Source organism: Amblyomma maculatum, chromosome 3, assembly GCF_055883805.1.
Source record: "Amblyomma maculatum isolate TAMU_Amacu chromosome 3, ASM5588380v1, whole genome shotgun sequence".
NCBI classification, from domain to species: Eukaryota; Metazoa; Arthropoda; class Arachnida; order Ixodida; family Ixodidae; genus Amblyomma; species Amblyomma maculatum.
In genome coordinates, this window is record NC_139346.1 from 121,766,905 (window position 1) to 121,792,431 (window position 25,527).

General features: G+C 43.3%; 8 non-coding genes across 8 annotated transcripts; all 8 read left to right on the forward strand.

The window, feature by feature from the left end:
• Window positions 1-2,872: 2,872 nt before the first annotated feature.
• LOC146195876 (U5 spliceosomal RNA) lies at window positions 2,873-2,999 on the forward strand. Its single transcript, XR_014706300.1, has one exon. It is a non-coding gene; the product is annotated as a U5 spliceosomal RNA (small nuclear RNA).
• A 1,598-nt stretch (window positions 3,000-4,597) lies between these two features.
• Window positions 4,598-4,723, forward strand: LOC146195877 (U5 spliceosomal RNA). Its single transcript, XR_014706238.1, has one exon. It is a non-coding gene; the product is annotated as a U5 spliceosomal RNA (small nuclear RNA).
• A 1,593-nt stretch (window positions 4,724-6,316) lies between these two features.
• On the forward strand, window positions 6,317-6,443 carry LOC146195878 (U5 spliceosomal RNA). Its single transcript, XR_014706233.1, has one exon. It is a non-coding gene; the product is annotated as a U5 spliceosomal RNA (small nuclear RNA).
• A 1,597-nt stretch (window positions 6,444-8,040) lies between these two features.
• Window positions 8,041-8,166, forward strand: LOC146195879 (U5 spliceosomal RNA). The gene has a single exon (XR_014706241.1). It is a non-coding gene; the product is annotated as a U5 spliceosomal RNA (small nuclear RNA).
• A 6,564-nt stretch (window positions 8,167-14,730) lies between these two features.
• Window positions 14,731-14,857, forward strand: LOC146195880 (U5 spliceosomal RNA). The gene has a single exon (XR_014706234.1). It is a non-coding gene; the product is annotated as a U5 spliceosomal RNA (small nuclear RNA).
• A 1,598-nt stretch (window positions 14,858-16,455) lies between these two features.
• LOC146195881 (U5 spliceosomal RNA) lies at window positions 16,456-16,581 on the forward strand. The gene has a single exon (XR_014706235.1). It is a non-coding gene; the product is annotated as a U5 spliceosomal RNA (small nuclear RNA).
• A 1,596-nt stretch (window positions 16,582-18,177) lies between these two features.
• LOC146195882 (U5 spliceosomal RNA) lies at window positions 18,178-18,303 on the forward strand. Its single transcript, XR_014706276.1, has one exon. It is a non-coding gene; the product is annotated as a U5 spliceosomal RNA (small nuclear RNA).
• A 5,082-nt stretch (window positions 18,304-23,385) lies between these two features.
• On the forward strand, window positions 23,386-23,511 carry LOC146195883 (U5 spliceosomal RNA). The gene has a single exon (XR_014706268.1). It is a non-coding gene; the product is annotated as a U5 spliceosomal RNA (small nuclear RNA).
• Window positions 23,512-25,527: the final 2,016 nt, after the last annotated feature.

Here is a 25,527-nt window from a genome sequence, read left to right on the forward strand (position 1 = left end):
CTAAGCTAATGTCAAAATGTTTCAGATTAGAAACATATTCGTTTGTAGAATGTGTGCACACTAATTGTTGTGTTCACATGCAACGTGAAAGACGTTAGCGCCGCTATGTGTTGTATGTTAGCGACACTAGATGGCGATGGCCGCGCCAAAAAGCACAAGAAGCAAAAGCAATGTGCCTAGACCACGAAGTTTTCCCGTTTACAAGAATACGTTGAGCCTAAGATCCGAATTCATACAATAATTTCATTATTTTTACTAAAAGAACAACTCTAATGGCGTTATATAGTACTTATACTTGGCTAGAAACCCAGTTTGCACTGTAACTATGCAATAATTTTGTCATAGTTTGCGCCGTTAACGAGCACACATAGACATAACTGCTGCAATGGGGTGACGAGCGAAACGGTTTTGGAGTATCGCTCAGGTCTCTTCTCAAATCCACGTACTATCTTGCCAACCAGGGACAGGCTGAATAGATGGGGCATGGTGCCAAATAATAAATGCATAAACTGTGCACAAGTAGAGACTAATAATCATCCTATAAAAGAATGTGTACTCGCGTCTACTATGTGGAAGTTTGTTGGGAAGGTTTTCGGTGTGTTTCCTACACATGCCCCGAGACAGCGGAATAAATTTGAATATTTGGTGTACTATACAATGATGTATGTACTGTGGAACATCCGTAATGTGTCCGAGAGGTCGAGAAGACAAAACAGAGCAATGTTTCCCAGGTTGCGCAAATTGCGTACAATCATTCATGCTCATTTAGAGGAACGGCTGTTTGTTTTGGGGGAACAAGAGTTCCTCCGTCAATGGTCAAGACGATATTTTCTTGTATCCAAAAACAGAGTGTTTTTAACTGTTTGAGGGTATTTGATGTAACATAGCGGCAAGCTCAGACCCACACCAGCAGCTGTGTAACCTATAAGGTTAGGTCTCTTTTGTTGTCTGTCGTAACTTTTGGGTGTGTGCAAAGTGATGATTTGCTCATTTGGTTGTCATTTGTGAACAATATTCATGCTTACAGCCAATTTTGATTTGGAGGGTGTTGTCCTCCTGTTGTCATCCAGCAGCCTGTCATGTTTTCACATATTTGTATTGATCCCATGTTATGGTGTTGTTGGGTCTGCTTTGTACTGCTGTACTTGACATGTCACCTTCGGGTGTAATAAAACATTTTCTTTCGCCTTTTACTAAAGATTACCGTGGGGAGGGACACTTCAATGAGCCTATAGGCCAATTTTTGTGGGGCCTTGCCCGTTTGGGCGGGGCCTAAGCAATGAATCGAAAACAAGACTATATTGCCTTTGTTGAATGTTCTTGTCAACGGGGTCAGCTGCAGTTACAGTACCAATTCACTGCACGTACGACTACATTATACACTGTAGCACTGCTCAGGGGCGCCAACGCGGATCGGGGTAGAGAGGGTTACTCCTGATGCCGCTCGGCCGCTTCCTAATTGTGATACCTCGATACGAATTCGGGCGAAATCCGGAATTGCGCGTGAGATTGTTCCGTCCATTCTTCAAGTGTTCGAAATTTCCCTCTTCCCATGTTCGTTTGTGTCAAAAGTTTGTACTTAAATACTACAATTCAGTTACTTTCCACCAAAATTAAATTTCGCAAACAGCGGTGAAGTCGGTCAGCTTCGTACTGCGGCCTGGCGCGTACGTGGTTCATTTTCAATGGTGCCACATGATCATCGTAAACCCCTGCTTAGTAGCAAAAAAGGAAAACGTATTATAACTCGTGCTGCTTGAAGTGTACATTAGGAATCCGAATAGACTCGCATGAAGTAAACATACATTCTCTTGGCTAGCTCTTCTCGCCGGCATCGAAGCTACAAAACGCCCATACTCCTCAAATCTGACAGAAGCTCAGGTGGCTGCACGGTTCGAAATTTTTAACGGATTTCAGGAGGGTGCGATATTAAAACGGGAGCATACAGAAAAGGCAGGATTTTGGGCGACAGTGGCTTTCCAGCCGGATAAATCCAGCGCCCTGATCACGTTCACAAAGTTGGTCTGGGTCCCTGAAACACTAAAACGTTTTTGTCAATCTTCATCGCGCCTACAACTTAAGTGACTGGAACCATATTGCTGCTTAAATTGTATGCATCAATGATAACGAACTCTTTCATAGCTGTTTAGCTAACATTGTATAATTAGGAGAACCTTACTTTTATAACGTCGTGATTCATTGTATGATCAGGAGATACTTGTTCTGTGCTATATGTTTAACTGCATTACTTGTATTTTTTTACATAATTTGACCACTCCCCTCCTTAATGCCTCTGGCATTTAGAGTAAGGAAGTATAGAATTGAGAGCTAAGAGTTCCGGGAACAAAAAAAAAATGGGGGGAGGGGTAGGGGGGGGGGGGGGCGTATATTTTCTTCAAGAAATATGGTCTTTATATCGATCAATCAGTCTGTTTTCTCTCAAACAGAAAATGTGAGGCTAAGCTAATGTCAAAATGTTTCAGATTAGAAACATATTCGTTTGTAGAATGTGTGCACACTAATTTGTGTTCACATGCAACGTGAAAGACGTTAGCGCCGCTATGTGTTGTATGTTAGCGATACTAGATGGCGATGGCCGCGCCAAAAAGCACAAGAAGCAAAAGCAATGTGCCTAGACCACGAAGTTTTCCCGTTTACAAGAATACGTTGAGCCTAAGATCCGAATCCATACAATAATTTCATTATTTTTACTAAAAGAACAACTCTAATGGCGTTATATAGTACTTATACTTGGCTAGAAACCCAGTTTGCACTGTAACTATGCAATAATTTTGTCATAGTTTGCGCCGTAAACGAGCACACATAGACATAACTGCTGCAATGGGGTGACGAGCGAAACGGTTTTGAAGTATCGCTCAGGTCTCTCCTCAAATCCACGAACTAATCTTTCGCCTTTTACTAAAGATTACCGTGGGCAGGGACACTTCAATGAGCTTATAGGCCAATTTTTGTGGGGCCTTGACCGTTTGGGCGGGGCCTAAGCACTGAATCGGAAACAAGACTATATTGCCTTTGTTGAACGTTCTTGTCAACGGGGTCAGCTGCAGTTGCAGTACCAATTCACTGCACGTACGACTACATTATACACTGAAGCACTGCTCAGGGGCACCAACGCGGATCGGGGTAGAGAGGGTTACTCCTGATGCCGCTCGGCCACTTACTAATTGTGGCACCTCGATACGAATTCGGGCGAAATCCGGAATTGCGCGTGATATTGTTCCGTCCATTTTTCAAGTGTTCGAAATTTCCCTCTTCACATGTTCGTTTGTGTCAAAAGTTTGTGCCTAAATACTACAATTCAGTTACTTTCCACCAAAATTAAATTTCTCAAACAGTGGTGAAGTCGGTCAGCTTCGTACTGCGGCCTGGCGCGTACGTGGTTCATTTTGAATGATGCCACATCATCATCACAAACCCCTGCTTAGTAGCAAAAAAGGAAAACGTATTATAACTCGTGCTGCTTGAAGTGTACATTAGGAATCCGAATAGACTCGCCGGAAGTAAACGTACATTCTCTTGGCTAGCTCTTCTCGCCAGCATTGAAGCTACAAAACGCCCACACTCCTCAAATCTGACAGAAGCTCAGGCGGCTGCACGGTTCGACATTTTTCACGGATTTCAAGGAGGGTGCGATATTAAAACGGGAGCATACAGAAAAGGCAGGATTTTGGGCGACAGTGGCTTTCCAGCCGGATAAATCCAGCGCCCTGATCACGTTCACAAAGTTGGTCTGGGTCGCTGAAACAGTAAAACGTTTTTGTCAATCTTCATCGCGCCTACAACTTAAGTGACCGGAACCATATTGCTGCTTAAATTGTATGCATTAATGATAACGAACTCTTTCATAGCTGTTTAGCTAACATTGTATAATTAGGAGAAACTTACTTTTATAACGTCGTGATTCATTGTATGATCAGGAGATACTTGTTGTGTGCTATATGTTTAACTGCATTACTTGTTTTTTATTACATAATTTGACCACTCCCCTCCTTAATGACTCTGGCATTTAGAGTAAGGAAGTATAGAATTGAGAGCTAAGAGTTCCGGGAACAAAAATAAATGGGGGGGGGGGGGGTAGGGGGGGGCGTATATTTTCTTCAAGAAATATGGCCTTTATATCGATCAATCAGTCTGTTTTCTCTCAAACAGAAAATGTGAGGCTAAGCTAATGTCAAAATGTTTCAGATTAGAAATATATTCGTTTGTAGAATGTGTGCACACTAATTGTTGTGTGCACATGCAACGTGAAAGACGTTAGCGCCGCTATGTGTTGTATGTTAGCGACACTAGATGGCGATGTCCGCGCCAAAAAGCACAAGAAGCAAAAGCAATGTGCCTAGACCACGAAGTTTTCCCGTTTACAAGAATACGTTGAGCCTAAGATCCGAATTCATGCAATAATTTCATTATTTTTACTAAAAGAACAACTCTAATGGCGTTATATAGTACTTATACTTGGCTAGAAACCCAGTTTGCACTGTAACTATGCAATAATTTTGTCATAGTTTGCGCCGTTAACGAGCGCACATAGACATAACTGCTGCAATGGGGTGACGAGCGAAACGGTTTTGGAGTATCGCTCAGGTCTCTTCTAAAATCCACGTACTAATCTTTCGCCTTTTACTAAAGATTACCGTGGGGAGGGACACTTTAATGAGCCTATAGGCCAATTTTTGTGGGGCCTTGCCCGTTTGGGCGGGGCCTAAGCACTGAATCGAAAACAAGACTATATTGCCTTTGTTGAATGTTCTTGTCAACGGGGTCAGCTGCAGTTACAGTACCAATTCACTGCACGTACGACTACATTATACACTGTAGCACTGCTCAGGGGCGCCAACGCGGATCGGGGTAGAGAGGGTTACTCCTGATGCCGCTCGGCCGCGTCCTAATTGTGATACCTCGATACGAATTCGGGCGAAATCCGGAATTGCGCGTGAGATTGTTCCGTCCATTCTTCAAGTGTTCGAAATTTCCCTCTTCCCATGTTCGTTTGTGTCAAAAGTTTGTACTTAAATACTACAATTCAGTTACTTTCCACCAAAATTAAATTTCGCAAACAGCGGTGAAGTCGGTCAGCTTCGTACTGCGGCCTGGCGCGTACGTGGTTCATTTTCAATGGTGCCACATGATCATCGTAAACCCCTGCTTAGTAGCAAAAAAGGAAAACGTATTATAACTCGTGCTGCTTGAAGTGTACATTAGGAATCCGAATAGACTCGCATGAAGTAAACATACATTCTCTTGGCTAGCTCTTCTCGCCGGCATCGAAGCTACAAAACGCCCATACTCCTCAAATCTGACAGAAGCTCAGGTGGCTGCACGGTTCGACATTTTTAACGGATTTCAGGAGGGTGCGATATTAAAACGGGAGCATACAGAAAAGGCAGGATTTTGGGCGACAGTGGCTTTCCAGCCGGATAAATCCAGCGCCCTGATCACGTTCACAAAGTTGGTCTGGGTCGCTGAAACAGTAAAACGTTTTTGTCAATCTTCATCGCGCCTACAACTTAAGTGACCGGAACCATATTGCTGCTTAAATTGTATGCATTAATGATAACGAACTCTTTCATAGCTGTTTAGCTAACATTGTATAATTAGGAGAAACTTACTTTTATAACGTCGTGATTCATTGTATGATCAGGAGATACTTGTTCTGTGCTATATGTTTAACTGCATTACTTGTATTTTTTTACATAATTTGACCACTCCCCTCCTTAATGCCTCTGGCATTTAGAGTAAGGAAGTATAGAATTGAGAGCTAAGAGTTCCGGGAACAAAAAAAAAATGGGGGGGGGTAGGGGGGGGGCGTATATTTTCTTCAAGAAATATGGCCTTTATATCGATCAATCAGTCTGTTTTCTCTCAAACAGAAAATGTGAGGCTAAGCTAATGTCAAAATGTTTCAGATTAGAAACATATTCGTTTGTAGAATGTGTGCACACTAATTTGTGTTCACATGCAACGTGAAAGACGTTAGCGCCGCTATGTGTTGTATGTTAGCGACACTAGATGGCGATGGCCGCGCCAAAAAGCACAAGAAGCAAAAGCAATGTGCCTAGACCACGAAGTTTTCCCGTTTACAAGAATACGTTGAGCCTAAGATCCGAATCCATACAATAATTTCATTATTTTTACTAAAAGAACAACTCTAATGGCGTTATATAGTACTTATACTTGGCTAGAAACCCAGTTTGCACTGTAACTATGCAATAATTTTGTCATAGTTTGCGCCGTAAACGAGCACACATAGACATAACTGCTGCAATGGGGTGACGAGCGAAACGGTTTTGAAGTATCGCTCAGGTCTCTCCTCAAATCCACGAACTAATCTTTCGCCTTTTACTAAAGATTACCGTGGGCAGGGACACTTCAATGAGCTTATAGGCCAATTTTTGTGGGGCCTTGACCGTTTGGGCGGGGCCTAAGCACTGAATCGGAAACAAGACTATATTGCCTTTGTTGAACGTTCTTGTCAACGGGGTCAGCTGCAGTTGCAGTACCAATTCACTGCACGTACGACTACATTATACACTGAAGCACTGCTCAGGGGCACCAACGCGGATCGGGGTAGAGAGGGTTACTCCTGATGCCGCTCGGCCACTTACTAATTGTGGCACTTCGATACGAATTCGGGCGAAATCCGGAATTGCGCGTGATATTGTTCCGTCCATTTTTCAAGTGTTCGAAATTTCCCTCTTCACATGTTCGTTTGTGTCAAAAGTTTGTGCCTAAATACTACAATTCAGTTACTTTCCACCAAAATTAAATTTCTCAAACAGTGGTGAAGTCGGTCAGCTTCGTACTGCGGCCTGGCGCGTACGTGGTTCATTTTGAATGATGCCACATCATCATCACAAACCCCTGCTTAGTAGCAAAAAAGGAAAACGTATTATAACTCGTGCTGCTTGAAGTGTACATTAGGAATCCGAATAGACTCGCCGGAAGTAAACATACATTCTCTTGGCTAGCTCTTCTCGCCAGCATTGAAGCTACAAAACGCCCACACTCCTCAAATCTGACAGAAGCTCAGGCGGCTGCACGGTTCGACATTTTTCACGGATTTCAAGGAGGGTGCGATATTAAAACGGGAGCATACAGAAAAGGCAGGATTTTGGGCGACAGTGGCTTTCCAGGCGGATAAATCCAGCGCCCTGATCACGTTCACAAAGTTGGTCTGGGTCGCTGAAACAGTAAAACGTTTTTGTCAATCTTCATCGCGCCTACAACTTAAGTGACCGGAACCATATTGCTGCTTAAATTGTATGCATTAATGATAACGAACTCTTTCATAGCTGTTTAGCTAACATTGTATAATTAGGAGAAACTTACTTTTATAACATCGTGATTCATTGTATGATCAGGAGATACTTGTTGTGTGCTATATGTTTAACTGCATTACTTGTTTTTTATTACATAATTTGACCACTCCCCTCCTTAATGCCTCTGGCATTTAGAGTAAGGAAGTATAGAATTGAGAGCTAAGAGTTCCGGGAACAAAAATAAATGGGGGGGGGGGTAGGGGGGGGGGCGTATATTTTCTTCAAGAAATATGGCCTTTATATCGATCAATCAGTCTGTTTTCTCTCAAACAGAAAATGTGAGGCTAAGCTAATGTCAAAATGTTTCAGATTAGAAACATATTCGTTTGTAGAATGTGTGCACACTAATTGTTGTGTGCACATGCAACGTGAAAGACGTTAGCGCCGCTATGTGTTGTATGTTAGCGACACTAGATGGCGATGTCCGCGCCAAAAAGCACAAGAAGCAAAAGCAATGTGCCTAGACCACGAAGTTTTCCCGTTTACAAGAATACGTTGAGCCTAAGATCCGAATTCATGCAATAATTTCATTATTTTTACTAAAAGAACAACTCTAATGGCGTTATATAGTACTTATACTTGGCTAGAAACCCAGTTTGCAATGTAACTATGCAATAATTTTGTCATAGTTTGCGCCGTTAACGAGCGCACATAGACATAACTGCTGCAATGGGGTGACGAGCGAAACGGTTTTGGAGTATCGCTCAGGTCTCTTCTAAAATCCGCGTACTAATCTTTCGCCTTTTACTAAAGATTACCGTGGGGAGGGACACTTCAATGAGCCTATAGGCCAATTTTTGTGGGGCCTTGCCCGTTTGGGCGGGGCCTAAGCACTGAATCGAAAACAAGACTATATTGCCTTTGTTGAATGTTCTTGTCAACGGGGTCAGCTGCAGTTACAGTACCAATTCACTGCACGTACGACTACATTATACACTGTAGCACTGCTCAGGGGCGCCAACGCGGATCGGGGTAGAGAGGGTTACTCCTGATGCCGCTCGGCCGCTTCCTAATTGTGATACCTCGATACGAATTCGGGCGAAATCCGGAATTGCGCGTGAGATTGTTCCGTCCATTCTTCAAGTGTTCGAAATTTCCCTCTTCCCATGTTCGTTTGTGTCAAAAGTTTGTACTTAAATACTACAATTCAGTTACTTTTCACCAAAATTAAATTTCGCAAACAGCGGTGAAGTCGGTCAGCTTCGTACTGCGGCCTGGCGCGTACGTGGTTCATTTTCAATGGTGCCACATGATCATCGTAAACCCCTGCTTAGTAGCAAAAAAGGAAAACGTATTATAACTCGTGCTGCTTGAAGTGTACATTAGGAATCCGAATAGACTCGCATGAAGTAAACATACATTCTCTTGGCTAGCTCTTCTCGCCGGCATCGAAGCTACAAAACGCCCATACTCCTCAAATCTGACAGAAGCTCAGGTGGCTGCACGGTTCGACATTTTTAACGGATTTCAGGAGGGTGCGATATTAAAACGGGAGCATACAGAAAAGGCAGGATTTTGGGCGACAGTGGCTTTCCAGCCGGATAAATCCAGCGCCCTGATCACGTTCACAAAGTTGGTCTGGGTCCCTGAAACACTAAAACGTTTTTGTCAATCTTCATCGCGCCTACAACTTAAGTGACTGGAACCATATTGCTGCTTAAATTGTATGCATCAATGATAACGAACTCTTTCATAGCTGTTTAGCTAACATTGTATAATTAGGAGAACCTTACTTTTATAACGTCGTGATTCATTGTATGATCAGGAGATACTTGTTCTGTGCTATATGTTTAACTGCATTACTTGTATTTTTTTACATAATTTGACCACTCCCCTCCTTAATGCCTCTGGCATTTAGAGTAAGGAAGTATAGAATTGAGAGCTAAGAGTTCCGGGAACAAAAAAAAAATGGGGGGGGGGGGTAGGGGGGGGCGGATATTTTCTTCAAGAAATATGGCCTTTATATCGATCAATCAGTCTGTTTTCTCTCAAACAGAAAATGTGAGGCTAAGCTAATGTCAAAATGTTTCAGATTAGAAACATATTCGTTTGTAGAATGTGTGCACACTAATTGTTGTGTTCACATGCAACGTGAAAGACGTTAGCGCCGCTATGTGTTGTATGTTAGCGACACTAGATGGCGATGGCCGCGCCAAAAAGCACAGGAAGCAAAAGCAATGTGCCTAGACCACGAAGTTTTCCCGTTTACAAGAATACGTTGAGCCTAAGATCCGAATTCATACAATAATTTCATTATTTTTACTAAAAGAACAACTCTAATGGCGTTATATTGTACTTATACTTGGCTAGAAACCCAGTTTGCACTGTAACTATGCAATAATTTTGTCATAGTTTCAGTTCAGTTCAGTTCACTTCACTTTATTTTCCTTTCCGTTAACGAGCACACATAGACATAACTGCTGCAATGGGGTGACGAGCGAAACGGTTTTGGAGTATCGCTCAGGTCTCTTCTCAAATCCACGTACTATCTTGCCAACCAGGGACAGGCTGAATAGATGGGGCATGGTGCCAAATAATAAATGCATAAACTGTGCTCAAGTAGAGACTAATAATCATCCTATAAAAGAATGTGTACTCGCGTCTACTATGTGGAAGTTTGTTGGGAAGGTTTTCGGTGTGTTTCCTACACATGCCCCGAGACAGCGGAATAAATTTGAATATTTGGTGTACTATACAATGATGTATGTACTGTGGCACTTCCGTAATGTGTCCGAGAGGTCGAGAAGACAAAACAGAGCAATGTTTCCCAGGTTGCGCAAATTGCGTACAATCATTCATGCTCATTTAGAGGAACGGCTGTTTGTTTTGGGGGAACAAGAGTTCCTCCGTCAATGGTCAACACGATATTTTCTTGTATCCAAAAACAGAGTGTTTTTAACTGTTTAAGGGTATTTGATGTAACATAGCGGCAAGCTCAGACCCACACCAGCAGCTGTGTAACCTATAAGGTTAGGTCTCTTTTGTTGTCTGTCGTAACTTTTGGGTGTGTGCAAAGTGATGATTTGCTCATTTGGTTGTCATTTGTGAACAATATTCATGCTTACAGCCAATTTTGATTTGGAGGGTGTTGTCCTCCTGTTGTCATCCAGCATCCTGTCATGTTTTCACATATTTGTATTGATCCCATGTTATGGTGTTGTTGGGTCTGCTTTGTACTGCTGTACTTGACATGTCACCTTCGGGTGTAATAAAACATTTTCTTTCGCCTTTTACTAAAGATTACCGTGGGGAGGGACACTTCAATGAGCCTATAGGCCAATTTTTGTGGGGCCTTGCCCGTTTGGGCGGGGCCTAAGCACTGAATCGAAAACAAGACTATATTGCCTTTGTTGAATGTTCTTGTCAACGGGGTCAGCTGCAGTTACAGTACCAATTCACTGCACGTACGACTACATTATACACTGTAGCACTGCTCAGGGGCGCCAACGCGGATCGGGGTAGAGAGGGTTACTCCTGATGCCGCTCGGCCGCTTCCTAATTGTGATACCTCGATACGAATTCGGGCGAAATCCGGAATTGCGCGTGAGATTGTTCCGTCCATTCTTCAAGTGTTCGAAATTTCCCTCTTCCCATGTTCGTTTGTGTCAAAAGTTTGTACTTAAATACTACAATTCAGTTACTTTCCACCAAAATTAAATTTCGCAAACAGCGGTGAAGTCGGTCAGCTTCGTACTGCGGCCTGGCGCGTACGTGGTTCATTTTCAATGGTGCCACATGATCATCGTAAACCCCTGCTTAGTAGCAAAAAAGGAAAACGTATTATAACTCGTGCTGCTTGAAGTGTACATTAGGAATCCGAATAGACTCGCATGAAGTAAACATACATTCTCTTGGCTAGCTCTTCTCGCCGGCATCGAAGCTACAAAACGCCCATACTCCTCAAATCTGACAGAAGCTCAGGTGGCTGCACGGTTCGACATTTTTAACGGATTTCAGGAGGGTGCGATATTAAAACGGGAGCATACAGAAAAGGCAGGATTTTGGGCGACAGTGGCTTTCCAGCCGGATAAATCCAGCGCCCTGATCACGTTCACAAAGTTGGTCTGGGTCCCTGAAACACTAAAACGTTTTTGTCAATCTTCATCGCGCCTACAACTTAAGTGACTGGAACCATATTGCTGCTTAAATTGTATGCATCAATGATAACGAACTCTTTCATAGCTGTTTAGCTAACATTGTATAATTAGGAGAACCTTACTTTTATAACGTCGTGATTCATTGTATGATCAGGAGATACTTGTTCTGTGCTATATGTTTAACTGCATTACTTGTATTTTTTTACATAATTTGACCACTCCCCTCCTTAATGCCTCTGGCATTTAGAGTAAGGAAGTATAGAATTGAGAGCTAAGAGTTCCGGGAACAAAAAAAAAAATGGGGGGGGGGTAGGGGGGGGCGGATATTTTCTTCAAGAAATATGGCCTTTATATCGATCAATCAGTCTGTTTTCTCTCAAACAGAAAATGTGAGGCTAAGCTAATGTCAAAATGTTTCAGATTAGAAACATATTCGTTTGTAGAATGTGTGCACACTAATTGTTGTGTTCACATGCAACGTGAAAGACGTTAGCGCCGCTATGTGTTGTATGTTAGCGACACTAGATGGCGATGGCCGCGCCAAAAAGCACAGGAAGCAAAAGCAATGTGCCTAGACCACGAAGTTTTCCCGTTTACAAGAATACGTTGAGCCTAAGATCCGAATTCATACAATAATTTCATTATTTTTACTAAAAGAACAACTCTAATGGCGTTATATTGTACTTATACTTGGCTAGAAACCCAGTTTGCACTGTAACTATGCAATAATTTTGTCATAGTTTCAGTTCAGTTCAGTTCACTTCACTTTATTTTCCTTTCCGTTAACGAGCACACATAGACATAACTGCTGCAATGGGGTGACGAGCGAAACGGTTTTGGAGTATCGCTCAGGTCTCTTCTCAAATCCACGTACTATCTTGCCAACCAGGGACAGGCTGAATAGATGGGGCATGGTGCCAAATAATAAATGCATAAACTGTGCTCAAGTAGAGACTAATAATCATCCTATAAAAGAATGTGTACTCGCGTCTACTATGTGGAAGTTTGTTGGGAAGGTTTTCGGTGTGTTTCCTACACATGCCCCGAGACAGTGGAATAAATTTGAATATTTGGTGTACTATACAATGATGTATGTACTGTGGCACTTCCGTAATGTGTCCGAGAGGTCGAGAAGACAAAACAGAGCAATGTTTCCCAGGTTGCGCAAATTGCGTACAATCATTCATGCTCATTTAGAGGAACGGCTGTTTGTTTTGGGGGAACAAGAGTTCCTCCGTCAATGGTCAACACGATATTTTCTTGTATCCAAAAACAGAGTGTTTTTAACTGTTTAAGGGTATTTGATGTAACATAGCGGCAAGCTCAGACCCACACCAGCAGCTGTGTAACCTATAAGGTTAGGTCTCTTTTGTTGTCTGTCGTAACTTTTGGGTGTGTGCAAAGTGATGATTTGCTCATTTGGTTGTCATTTGTGAACAATATTCATGCTTACAGCCAATTTTGATTTGGAGGGTGTTGTCCTCCTGTTGTCATCCAGCATCCTGTCATGTTTTCACATATTTGTATTGATCCCATGTTATGGTGTTGTTGGGTCTGCTTTGTACTGCTGTACTTGACATGTCACCTTCGGGTGTAATAAAACATTTTCTTTCGCCTTTTACTAAAGATTACCGTGGGGAGGGACACTCCAATGAGCCTATAGGCCAATTTTTGTGGGGCCTTGCCCGTTTGGGCGGGGCCTAAGCACTGAATCGAAAACAAGACTATATTGCCTTTGTTGAATGTTCTTGTCAACGGGGTCAGCTGCAGTTACAGTACCAATTCACTGCACGTACGACTACATTATACACTGTAGCACTGCTCAGGGGCGCCAACGCGGATCGGGGTAGAGAGGGTTACTCCTGATGCCGCTCGGCCGCTTCCTAATTGTGATACCTCGATACGAATTCGGGCGAAATCCGGAATTGCGCGTGAGATTGTTCCGTCCATTCTTCAAGTGTTCGAAATTTCCCTCTTCCCATGTTCGTTTGTGTCAAAAGTTTGTACTTAAATACTACAATTCAGTTACTTTCCACCAAAATTAAATTTCGCAAACAGCGGTGAAGTCGGTCAGCTTCGTACTGCGGCCTGGCGCGTACGTGGTTCATTTTCAATGGTGCCACATGATCATCGTAAACCCCTGCTTAGTAGCAAAAAAGGAAAACGTATTATAACTCGTGCTGCTTGAAGTGTACATTAGGAATCCGAATAGACTCGCATGAAGTAAACATACATTCTCTTGGCTAGCTCTTCTCGCCGGCATCGAAGCTACAAAACGCCCATACTCCTCAAATCTGACAGAAGCTCAGGTGGCTGCACGGTTCGACATTTTTAACGGATTTCAGGAGGGTGCGATATTAAAACGGGAGCATACAGAAAAGGCCGGATTTTGGGCGACAGTGGCTTTCCAGCCGGATAAATCCAGCGCCCTGATCACGTTCACAAAGTTGGTCTGGGTCCCTGAAACACTAAAACGTTTTTGTCAATCTTCATCGCGCCTACAACTTAAGTGACTGGAACCATATTGCTGCTTAAATTGTATGCATCAATGATAACGAACTCTTTCATAGCTGTTTAGCTAACATTGTATAATTAGGAGAACCTTACTTTTATAACGTCGTGATTCATTGTATGATCAGGAGATACTTGTTCTGTGCTATATGTTTAACTGCATTACTTGTATTTTTTTACATAATTTGACCACTCCCCTCCTTAATGCCTCTGGCATTTAGAGTAAGGAAGTATAGAATTGAGAGCTAAGAGTTCCGGGAACAAAAAAAAAAATGGGGGGGGGTAGGGGGGGGCGGATATTTTCTTCAAGAAATATGGCCTTTATATCGATCAATCAGTCTGTTTTCTCTCAAACAGAAAATGTGAGGCTAAGCTAATGTCAAAATGTTTCAGATTAGAAACATATTCGTTTGTAGAATGTGTGCACACTAATTTGTGTTCACATGCAACGTGAAAGACGTTAGCGCCGCTATGTGTTGTATGTTAGCGACACTAGATGGCGATGGCCGCGCCAAAAAGCACAAGAAGCAAAAGCAATGTGCCTAGACCACGAAGTTTTCCCGTTTACAAGAATACGTTGAGCCTAAGATCCGAATCCATACAATAATTTCATTATTTTTACTAAAAGAACAACTCTAATGGCGTTATATAGTACTTATACTTGGCTAGAAACCCAGTTTGCACTGTAACTATGCAATAATTTTGTCATAGTTTGCGCCGTAAACGAGCACACATAGACATAACTGCTGCAATGGGGTGACGAGCGAAACGGTTTTGAAGTATCGCTCAGGTCTCTCCTCAAATCCACGAACTAATCTTTCGCCTTTTACTAAAGATTACCGTGGGCAGGGACACTTCAATGAGCTTATAGGCCAATTTTTGTGGGGCCTTGACCGTTTGGGCGGGGCCTAAGCACTGAATCGAAAACAAGACTATATTGCCTTTGTTGAACGTTCTTGTCAACGGGGTCAGCTGCAGTTGCAGTACCAATTCACTGCACGTACGACTACATTATACACTGTAGCACTGCTCAGGGGCACCAACGCGGATCGGGGTAGAGAGGGTTACTCCTGATGCCGCTCGGCCACTTACTAATTGTGGCACCTCGATACGAATTCGGGCGAAATCCGGAATTGCGCGTGATATTGTTCCGTCCATTTTTCAAGTGTTAGAAATTTCCCTCTTCACATGTTCGTTTGTGTCAAAAGTTTGTGCCTAAATACTACAATTCAGTTACTTTCCACCAAAATTAAATTTCTCAAACAGTGGTGAAGTCGGTCAGCTTCGTACTGCGGCCTGGCTCGTACGTGGTTCATTTTGAATGATGCCACATCATCATCACAAACCCCTGCTTAGTAGCAAAAAAGGAAAACGTATTATAACTCGTGCTGCTTGAAGTGTACATTAGGAATCCGAATAGACTCGCCGGAAGTAAACATACATTCTCTTGGCTAGCTCTTCTCGCCGGCATTGAAGCTACAAAACGCCCACACTCCTCAAATCTGACAGAAGCTCAGGCGGCTGCACGGTTCGACATTTTTCACGGATTTCAAGGAGGGTGCGATATTAAAACGGGAGCATACAGAAAAGGCAGGATTTTGGGCGACAGTGGCTTTCCAGCCGGATAAATCCAGCGCCCTGATCACGTTCACAAAGTTGGTCTGGGTCGCTGAAACACTAAAACGTTTTTGTCAATCTTCATCGCGCCTACAACTTAAGTGACCGGAACCATATTGCTGCTTAAATTGTATGCATCAATGATAACGAACTCTTTCATAGCTGTTTAGCTAACATTGTATAATTAGGAGAAACTTACTTTTATAACGTCGTGATTCATTGTATGATCAGGAGATACTTGTTGTGTGCTATATGTTTAACTGCATTACTTGTTTTTTATTACATAATTTGACCACTCCCCTCCTTAATGCCTCTGGCATTTAGAGTAAGGAAGTATAGAATTGAGAGCTAAGAGTTCCGGGAACAAAAATAAATGGGGGGAGGGGGGTAGGGGGGGGGCGTATATTTTCTTCAAGAAATATGGCCTTTATATCGATCAATCAGTCTGTTTTCTCTCAAACAGAAAATGTGAGGCTAAGCTAATGTCAAAATGTTTCAGATTAGAAACATATTCGTTTGTAGAATGTGTGCACACTAATTGTTGTGTGCACATGCAACGTGAAAGACGTTAGCGCCGCTATGTGTTGTATGTTAGCGACACTAGATGGCGATGGCCGCGCCAAAAAGCACAAGAAGCAAAAGCAATGTGCCTAGACCACGAAGTTTTCCCGTTTACAAGAATACGTTGAGCCTAAGATCCGAATTCATACAATAATTTCATTATTTTTACTAAAAGAACAACTCTAATGGCGTTATATAGTACTTATACTTGGCTAGAAACCCAGTTTGCACTGTAACTATGCAATAATTTTGTCATAGTTTGCGCCGTTAACGAGCACACATAGACATAACTGCTGCAATGGGGTGACGAGCGAAACGGTTTTGGAGTATCGCTCAGGTCTCTTCTCAAATCCACGTACTAATCTTTCGCCTTTTACTAAAGATTACCGTGGGGAGGGACACTTCAATGAGCCTATAGGCCAATGTTTGTGGGGCCTTGCCCGTTTGGGCGGGGCCTAAGCACTGAATCGAAAACAAGACTATATTGCCTTTGTTGAATGTTCTTGTCAACGGGGTCAGCTGCAGTTACAGTACCAATTCACTGCACGTACGACTACATTATACACTGTAGCACAGCTCAGGGGCGCCAACGCGGATCGGGGTAGAGAGGGTTACTCCTGATGCCGCTCGGCCGCTTCCTAATTGTGATACCTCGATACGAATTCGGGCGAAATCCGGAATTGCGCGTGAGATTGTTCCGTCCATTCTTCAAGTGTTCGAAATTTCCCTCTTCCCATGTTCGTTTGTGTCAAAAGTTTGTACTTAAATACCACAATTCAGTTACTTTCCACCAAAATTAAATTTCGCAAACAGCGGTGAAGTCGGTCAGCTTCGTACTGCGGCCTGGCGCGTACGTGGTTCATTTTCAATGGTGCCACATGATCATCGTAAACCCCTGCTTAGTAGCAAAAAAGGAAAACGTATTATAACTCGTGCTGCTTGAAGTGTACATTAGGAATCCGAATAGACTCGCAGGAAGTAAACATACATTCTCTTGGCTAGCTCTTCTCGCCGGCATCGAAGCTACAAAACGCCCATACTCCTCAAATCTGACAGAAGCTCAGGTGGCTGCACGGTTCGACATTTTTAACGGATTTCAGGAGGGTGCGATATTAAAACGGGAGCATACAGAAAAGGCAGGATTTTGGGCGACAGTGGCTTTCCAGCCGGATAAATCCAGCGCCCTGATCACGTTCACAAAGTTGGTCTGGGTCCCTGAAACACTAAAACGTTTTTGTCAATCTTCATCGCGCCTACAACTTAAGTGACCGGAACCATATTGCTGCTTAAATTGTATGCATCAATGATAACGAACTCTTTCATAGCTGTTTAGCTAACATTGTATAATTAGGAGAAACTTACTTTTATAACGTCGTGATTCATTGTATGATCAGGAGATACTTGTTCTGTGCTATATGTTTAACTGCATTACTTGTTTTTTATTACATAATTTGACCACTCCCCTCCTTAATGCCTCTGGCATTTAGAGTAAGGAAGTATAGAATTGAGAGCTAAGAGTTCCGGGAACAAAAATAAATGGGGGGGGGGGGGTAGGGGGGGCGTATATTTTCTTCAAGAAATATGGCCTTTATATCGATCAATCAGTCTGTTTTCTCTCAAACAGAAAATGTGAGGCTAAGCTAATGTCAAAATGTTTCAGATTAGAAACATATTCGTTTGTAGAATGTGTGCACACTAATTGTTGTGTGCACATGCAACGTGAAAGACGTTAGCGCCGCTATGTGTTGTATGTTAGCGACACTAGATGGCGATGGCCGCGCCAAAAAGCACAAGAAGCAAAAGCAATGTGCCTAGACCAGCAAGTTTTCCCGTTTACAAGAATACGTTGAGCCTATGATCCGAATTCATACAATAATTTCATTATTTTTACTAAAAGAACAACTCTAATGGCGTTATATAGTACTTATACTTGGCTAGAAACCCAGTTTGCACTGTAACTATGCAATAATTTTGTCATAGTTTGCGCCGTAAACGAGCACACATAGACATAACTGCTGCAATGGGGTGACGAGCGAAACGGTTTTGGAGTATCGCTCAGGTCTCTCCTCAAATCCACGAACTAATCTTTCGCCTTTTACTAAAGATTACCGTGGGCAGGGACACTTCAATGAGCTTATAGCCCAATTTTTGTGGGGCCTTGCCCGTTTGGGCGGGGCCTAAGCACTGAATCGGAAACAAGACTATATTGCCTTTGTTGAACGTTCTTGTCAACGGGGTCAGCTGCAGTTGCAGTACCAATTCACTGCACGTACGACTACATTATACACTGTAGCACTGCTCAGGGGCACCAACGCGGATCGGGGTAGAGAGGGTTACTCCTGATGCCGCTCGGCCACTTACTAATTGTGGCACCTCGATACGAATTCGGGCGAAATCCGGAATTGCGCGTGATATTGTTCCGTCCATTTTTCAAGTGTTCGAAATTTCCCTCTTCACATGTTCGTTTGTGTCAAAAGTTTGTGCCTAAATACTACAATTCAGTTACTTTCCACCAAAATTAAATTTCTCAAACAGTGGTGAAGTCGGTCAGCTTCGTACTGCGGCCTGGCGCGTACGTGGTTCATTTTGAATGATGCCACATCATCATCACAAACCCCTGCTTAGTAGCAAAAAAGGAAAACGTATTATAACTCGTGCTGCTTGAAGTGTACATTAGGAATCCGAATAGACTCGCCGGAAGTAAACATACATTCTCTTGGCTAGCTCTTCTCGCCGGCATTGAAGCTACAAAACGCCCACACTCCTCAAATCTGACAGAAGCTCAGGCGGCTGCACGGTTCGACATTTTTCACGGATTTCAAGGAGGGTGCGATATTAAAACGGGAGCATACAGAAAAGGCAGGATTTTGGGCGACAGTGGCTTTCCAGCCGGATAAATCCAGCGCCCTGATCACGTTCACAAAGTTGGTCTGGGTCGCTGAAACACTAAAACGTTTTTGTCAATCTTCATCGCGCCTACAACTTAAGCGACCGGAACCATATTGCTGCTTAAATTGTATGCATCAATGATAACGAACTCTTTCATAGCTGTTTAGCTAACATTGTATAATTAGGAGAAACTTACTTTTATAACGTCGTGATTCATTGTATGATCAGGAGATACTTGTTCTGTGCTATATGTTTAACTGCATTACTTGTTTTTTATTACATAATTTGACCACTCCCCTCCTTAATGCCTCTGGCATTTAGAGTAAGGAAGTATAGAATTGAGAGCTAAGAGTTCCGGGAACAAAAATAAATGGGGGGGGGGTAGGGGGGGCGTATATTTTCTTCAAGAAATATGGCCTTTATATCGATCAATCAGTCTGTTTTCTCTCAAACAGAAAATGTGAGGCTAAGCTAATGTCAAAATGTTTCAGATTAGAAACATATTCGTTTGTAGAATGTGTGCACACTAATTGTTGTGTGCACATGCAACGTGAAAGACGTTAGCGCCGCTATGTGTTGTATGTTAGCGACACTAGATGGCGATGGCCGCGCCAAAAAGCACAAGAAGCAAAAGCAATGTGCCTAGACCAGCAAGTTTTCCCGTTTACAAGAATACGTTGAGCCTATGATCCGAATTCATACAATAATTTCATTATTTTTACTAAAAGAACAACTCTAATGGCGTTATATAGTACTTATACTTGGCTAGAAACCCAGTTTGCACTGTAACTATGCAATAATTTTGTCATAGTTTGCGCCGTTAACGAGCACACATAGGCATAACTGCTGCAATGGGGTGACGAGCGAAACGGTCTTGGAGTATCGCTCAGGTCTCTCCTCAAATCCACGTACTAATCTTTCGCCTTTTACTGTTTGAGGGTCTTTGATGTAACATAGCGGCAAGCTCAGACCCACACCAGCAGCTGTGTAACCTATGAGGTTAGGCCTCTTTTGTTGTCTGTCGTAACTTTTGGGTGTGTGCAAAGTGATGATTTGCTCATTTGGTTGTCATTTGTGAACAATATTCATGCTTACAGCCAATTTTGATTTGGAGGGTGTTGTCCTCCTGTTGTCATCCAGCATCCTGTCATGTTTTCACATATTTGTATTGATCCCATGTTACGGTGTTGATGGGTCTGCTTTGTACTACTGTACTTGACATGTCACCTTCGGGTGTAATAAAACATTTTCTTTCGCTTTTTACTAAAGATTACCGTGGGGAGGGACACTTCAATGAGCCTATAGGCCAATTTTTGTGGGGCCTTGCCCGTTTGGGCGGGGCCTAAGCACTGAATCGAAAACAAGACTATATTGCCTTTGTTGAGTGTTCTTGTCAACGGGGTCAGCTGCAGTTACAGTACCAATTCACTGCACGTACGACTACATTATACACTGTAGCACTGCTCAGGGGCGCCAACGCGGATCGGGGTAGAGAGGGTTACTCCTGATGCCGCTCGGCCGCTTCCTAATTGTGATACCTCGATACGAATTCGGGCGAAATCCGGAATTGCGCGTGAGATTGTTCTGTCCATTTTTCAATTGTTCGAAATTTTTCTCTTCACATGTTCGTTTGTGTCAAAAGTTTGTACTTAAATACTACAATTCAGTTACTTTCCACCAAAATTAAATTTCGCAAACAGCGGTGAAGTCGGTCAGCTTCGTACTGCGGCCTGGCGCGTACGTGGTTCATTTTGAATGGTGCCACATCATCATCACAAACCCCTGCTTAGTAGCAAAAAAGGAAAACGTATTATAACTCGTGCTGCTTGAAGTGTACATTAGGAATCCGAATAGACTCGCCGGAAGTAAACACACATTTTCTTGGCTAGCTCTTCTCGCCGGCATCGAAGCTACAAAACGCCCATACTCCTCAAATCTGACAGAAGCTCAGGCGGCTGCACGGTTAGACATTTTTCACGGATTTCAAGGAGGGTGCGATATTAAAACGGGAGCATACAGAAAAGGCAGGATTTTGGGCGACAGTGGCTTTCCAGCCGGATAAATCCTTTTACTATGTGGAAGTTTGTTGGGAAGGTTTTCGGTGTGTTTCCTACACATGCCCCGAGACAGCGGAATAAATTTGAATATTTGGTGTACTATACAGTGATGTATGTACTGTGGCACTTCCGTAATGTTTCCGAGAGGTCGAGAAGACGAAACAGAGCAATGTTTCCTAGGTTGCGCAAATTGCGTACAATGATACATGCTCATTTAGAGGAACGTCTGTTTGTTTTGAGGGAACAAGAATTCCTCCGCCAATGGTCAACACGGTATTTTCATGTATCTAAAGGCAGAGTGCTTTTAACTGTTTGAAGATCTATTTGATGTAACATAACGGCTAGCTCGGACCTACACTAGCAGTTGTGTAACCTATATGGTTAGGTCTCTTTTGTTGTCTGTCGTAACTTTTGGGTGTGTGCAAAGTGATGATTTGCTCATTTGGTTGTCATTTGTGAACAATATTCATGCTTACAGCCAATTTTGATTTGGAGGGTGTTGTCCTCCTGTTGTCATCCAGCATCCTGTCATGTTTTCATATATTTGTATTGATCCCATGTTATGGTGTTGATGGGTCTGCTTTGTACTGCTGTACTTGACATGTCACCTTCGGGTGTAATAAAACATTTTCTTTCGCCTTTTACTAAAGATTACCGTGGGGAGGGACACTTCAATGAGCCTATAGGCCAATTTTTGTGGGGCCTTGCCCGTTTGGGCGGGGCCTAAGCACTGAATCGAAAACAAGACTATATTGCCTTTGTTGAATGTTCTTGTCAACGGGGTCAGCTGCAGTTGCAGTACCAATTCACTGCACGTACGACTACATTATACACTGTAGCACTGCTCAGGGGCACCAACGCGGATCGGGGTAGAGAGGGATACTCCTGATGCCACTCGGCCGCTTACTAATTGTGGCACCTCGATACGAATTCGGGCGACATCCGGAATTGCGCGTGATATTGTTCCGTCCATTTTTCAAGTGTTCGAAATTTCCCTCTTCACATGTTCGTTTGTGTCAAAAGTTTGTGCCTAAATACTACAATTCAGTTACTTTCCACCAAAATTAAATTTCGCAAACAGCGGTGAAGTCGGTCAGCTTCGTACTGCGGCCTGGCGCGTACGTGGTTCATTTTGAATGGTGCCACATCATCATCACAAACCCGTGCTTAGTAGCAAAAAAGGAAAACGTATTATAACTCGTGCTGCTTGAAGTGTACATTAGGTATCCGAATAGAATCGCCGGAAGTAAACATACATTCTCTTGGCTAGCTCTTCTCGCCGGCATCGAAGCTACAAAACGCCCATACTCCTCAAATCTGACAGAAGCTCAGGTGGCTGCACGGTTCGACATTTTTCACGGATTTCAAGGAGGGTGCGATATTAAAACGGGAGCATACAGAAAAGGCAGGATTTTGGGCGACAGTGGCTTTCCAGCCGGATAAATCCAGCGCCCTGATCACGTTCACAAAGTTGGTCTGGGTCGCTGAAACACTAAAACGTTTTTTTCAATCTTCATCGCGCCTACAACTTGTGATTGGAACCATATTGCTGCTTAAATTGTATGCATCAATGATAACGAACTCTTTCATAGCTGTTTAGCTAACATTGTATAATTAGGAGAAACTTACTTTTATAACGTCGTGATTCATTGTATGATCAGGAGATACTTGTTCTGTGCTATATGTTTAACTGCATTACTTGTTTTTTATTACATAATTTGACCACTCCCCTCCTTAATGCCTCTGGCATTTAGAGTAAGGAAGTATAGAAGTGAGAGCTAAGAGTTCCGGGAACAAAAAAAAAATGGGGGGGTAGGGGGGGCGTATATTTTCTTCAAGAAATATGGCCTTTATATCGATCAATCAGTCTGTTTTCTCTCAAACAGAAAATGTGAGGCTAAGCTAATGTCAAAATGTTTCAGATTAGAAACATATTCGTTTGTAGAATGTGTGCACACTAATTGTTGTGTGCACATGCAACGTGAAAGACGTTAGCGCCGCAATGTGTTGTATGTTAGCGACACTAGATGGCGATGGCCGCGCCAAAAAGCACAAGAAGCAAAAGCAATGTGCCTAGACCACCAAGTTTTCCCGTTTACAAGAATACGTTGAGCCTAAGATCCGAATTCATACAATAATTTCATTATTTTTACTAAAAGAACAACTCTAATGGCGTTATATAGTACTTATACTTGGCTAGAAACCCAGTTTGCACTGTAACTATGCAATAATTTTGTCATAGTTTGCGCCGTTAACGAGCACACATAGACATAACTGCTGCTATGGGGTGACGAGCGAAACGGTCTTGGAGTATCGCTCAGGTCTCTCCTCAAATCCACGTACTAATCTTTCGCCTTTTACTAAAGATTACCGTGGGGAGGGACACTTCAATGAGCCTATAGGCCAATTTTTGTGGGGCCTTGCCCGTTTGGGCGGGGCCTAAGCACTGAATCGAAAACAAGACTATATTGCTTTTGTTGAATGTTCTTGTCAACGGGGTCAGCTGCAGTTACAGTACCAATTCACTGCACGTACGACTACATTATACACTGTAGCACTGCTCAGGGGCGCCAACGCGGATCGGGGTAGAGAGGGTTACTCCTGATGCCGCTCGGCCACTTACTAATTGTGATACCTCGATACGAATTCGGGAGAAATCCGGAATTGCGCGTGATATTGTTCCGTCCATTTTTCAAGTGTTCGAAATTTCCCTCTTCACATGTTCCTTTGTGTCAAAAGTTTGTACTTAAATACTACAGTTCAGTTACTTTCCACCAAAATTAAATTTCGCAAACAGCGGTGAAGTCGGTCAGCTTCGTACTGCGGCCTGTCGCGTACGTGGTTCATTTTGAATGGTGCCACATCGTCATCACTAACCCCTGCTAAGTAGCAAAAAAGGAAAACGTATTATAACACGTGCTGCTTGAAGTGTACATTAGGAATGCGAATAGACTCGCCGGAAGTAAACATACATTCTCTTGGCTAGCTCTTCTCGCCGGCATTGAAGCTACAAAACGCCCACACTCCTCAAATCTGACAGAAGCTCAGGCGGCTGCACGGTTCGACATTTTTCACGGATTTCAAGGAGGGGGCGATATGAAAACGGGAGCATACAGAAAAGGCAGGATTTTGGGCGTAAGTGGCTTTCCAGCCGGATAAATCCAGCGCCCTGATCACGTTCACAAAGTTGGTCTGGGTCGCTGGAATACTAAAACTTTTTTTCAATCTTCACCGCGCCTACAACTTGTGATTGGAACCATATTGCTGCTTAAAATGTATGCATCAATGATAACGAACTCTTTCATAGCTGTTTAGCTAACATTGTATAATTAGGAGAACCTTACTTTTATAACGTCGTGAATCATTTTATGATTAGGAGATACTTGTTCTGTGCTATATGTTTTACTGTATTGCTTGTTTATTATTACATAATTTGACCTCTCCCCTCCTTAATGCCTCTGACCTTGAGAGTAAAGAAATATAGAATTGAGAGCTGAGAGTTCCGGGAAGAAAAGAAAAATGGGGGGGGGGGGGGGAGGGGGTATATTTGGTATTGAGGACTGCTGCAGCTGAGGCTCCAAGGGAGCACTTCAGGTGAGGCTCAAAGGAAGTACCTTTGCAAGACAAACTGAACCACCTTTGCAGGCTGCGAGGTTCGAAACTGGGTTTGGGCCCCCTGCGGAGGAGGGTCGCGCGCAGCGGGGTTTACGGAGCTTCTCCCAAACGCACACCCCTAGAAAAGACGAGCGCCAGGCCGGGGGACGCTTGTACCCATTTTTACCGGTGGGAGTCCGGCGGTTGTTTTCTAACAACCTCCCGCAGAAATATGGCCTTTACAACAATGATTCAGTCTGTTTTCTCTCAAACAGAAAATGTGACGCTAAGGTCATAATGTTTCAGATTAGAAACATATTTTTTGGTATACTGTTTGCACATATTTTTTTTGTGTGCACATGCAACGCGAAATACATTCTTTCATTCATAAACCTTTATTCATGAGGATGGCCTGAGGCCTAGAGGGGAATAGAGGGGAAGGGGGTGGGTTAGGTGAGGTTGAGGGCACCAGACTCCGACATTAAGTCTAGCAGGGCACTAAGCTTGCGCTTGGCGTTGGTATTGGGGGCTGTCCAGTCGTTGTAACTCTGAATGTGGTGAGCAGATGTGTAGCGTGCGCGGAGGCCAGCCGTGCCAGGACAGGTCCAGACCAAGTGCTGCAGGTCAACGGAGTCAGCAGGGCAGTTGGGGCAGCTGATCTTGGTTCGGCGCCATTGACTCAGGATGTCCGGTGTGTACGCTGCACCGGCTCGCGCCTTGTGAGTTAGAACTTGGGCTGGACGAGAGAGGCCGGAAGGGATCGGAGGAGTAATACCGGGGACAATTAAGGTCCCGGAACAAACCCCTCCGCTCATGTTTAAGCCGCGTGATGACAGAGTCCGGTATGATGAAGGAGACGGG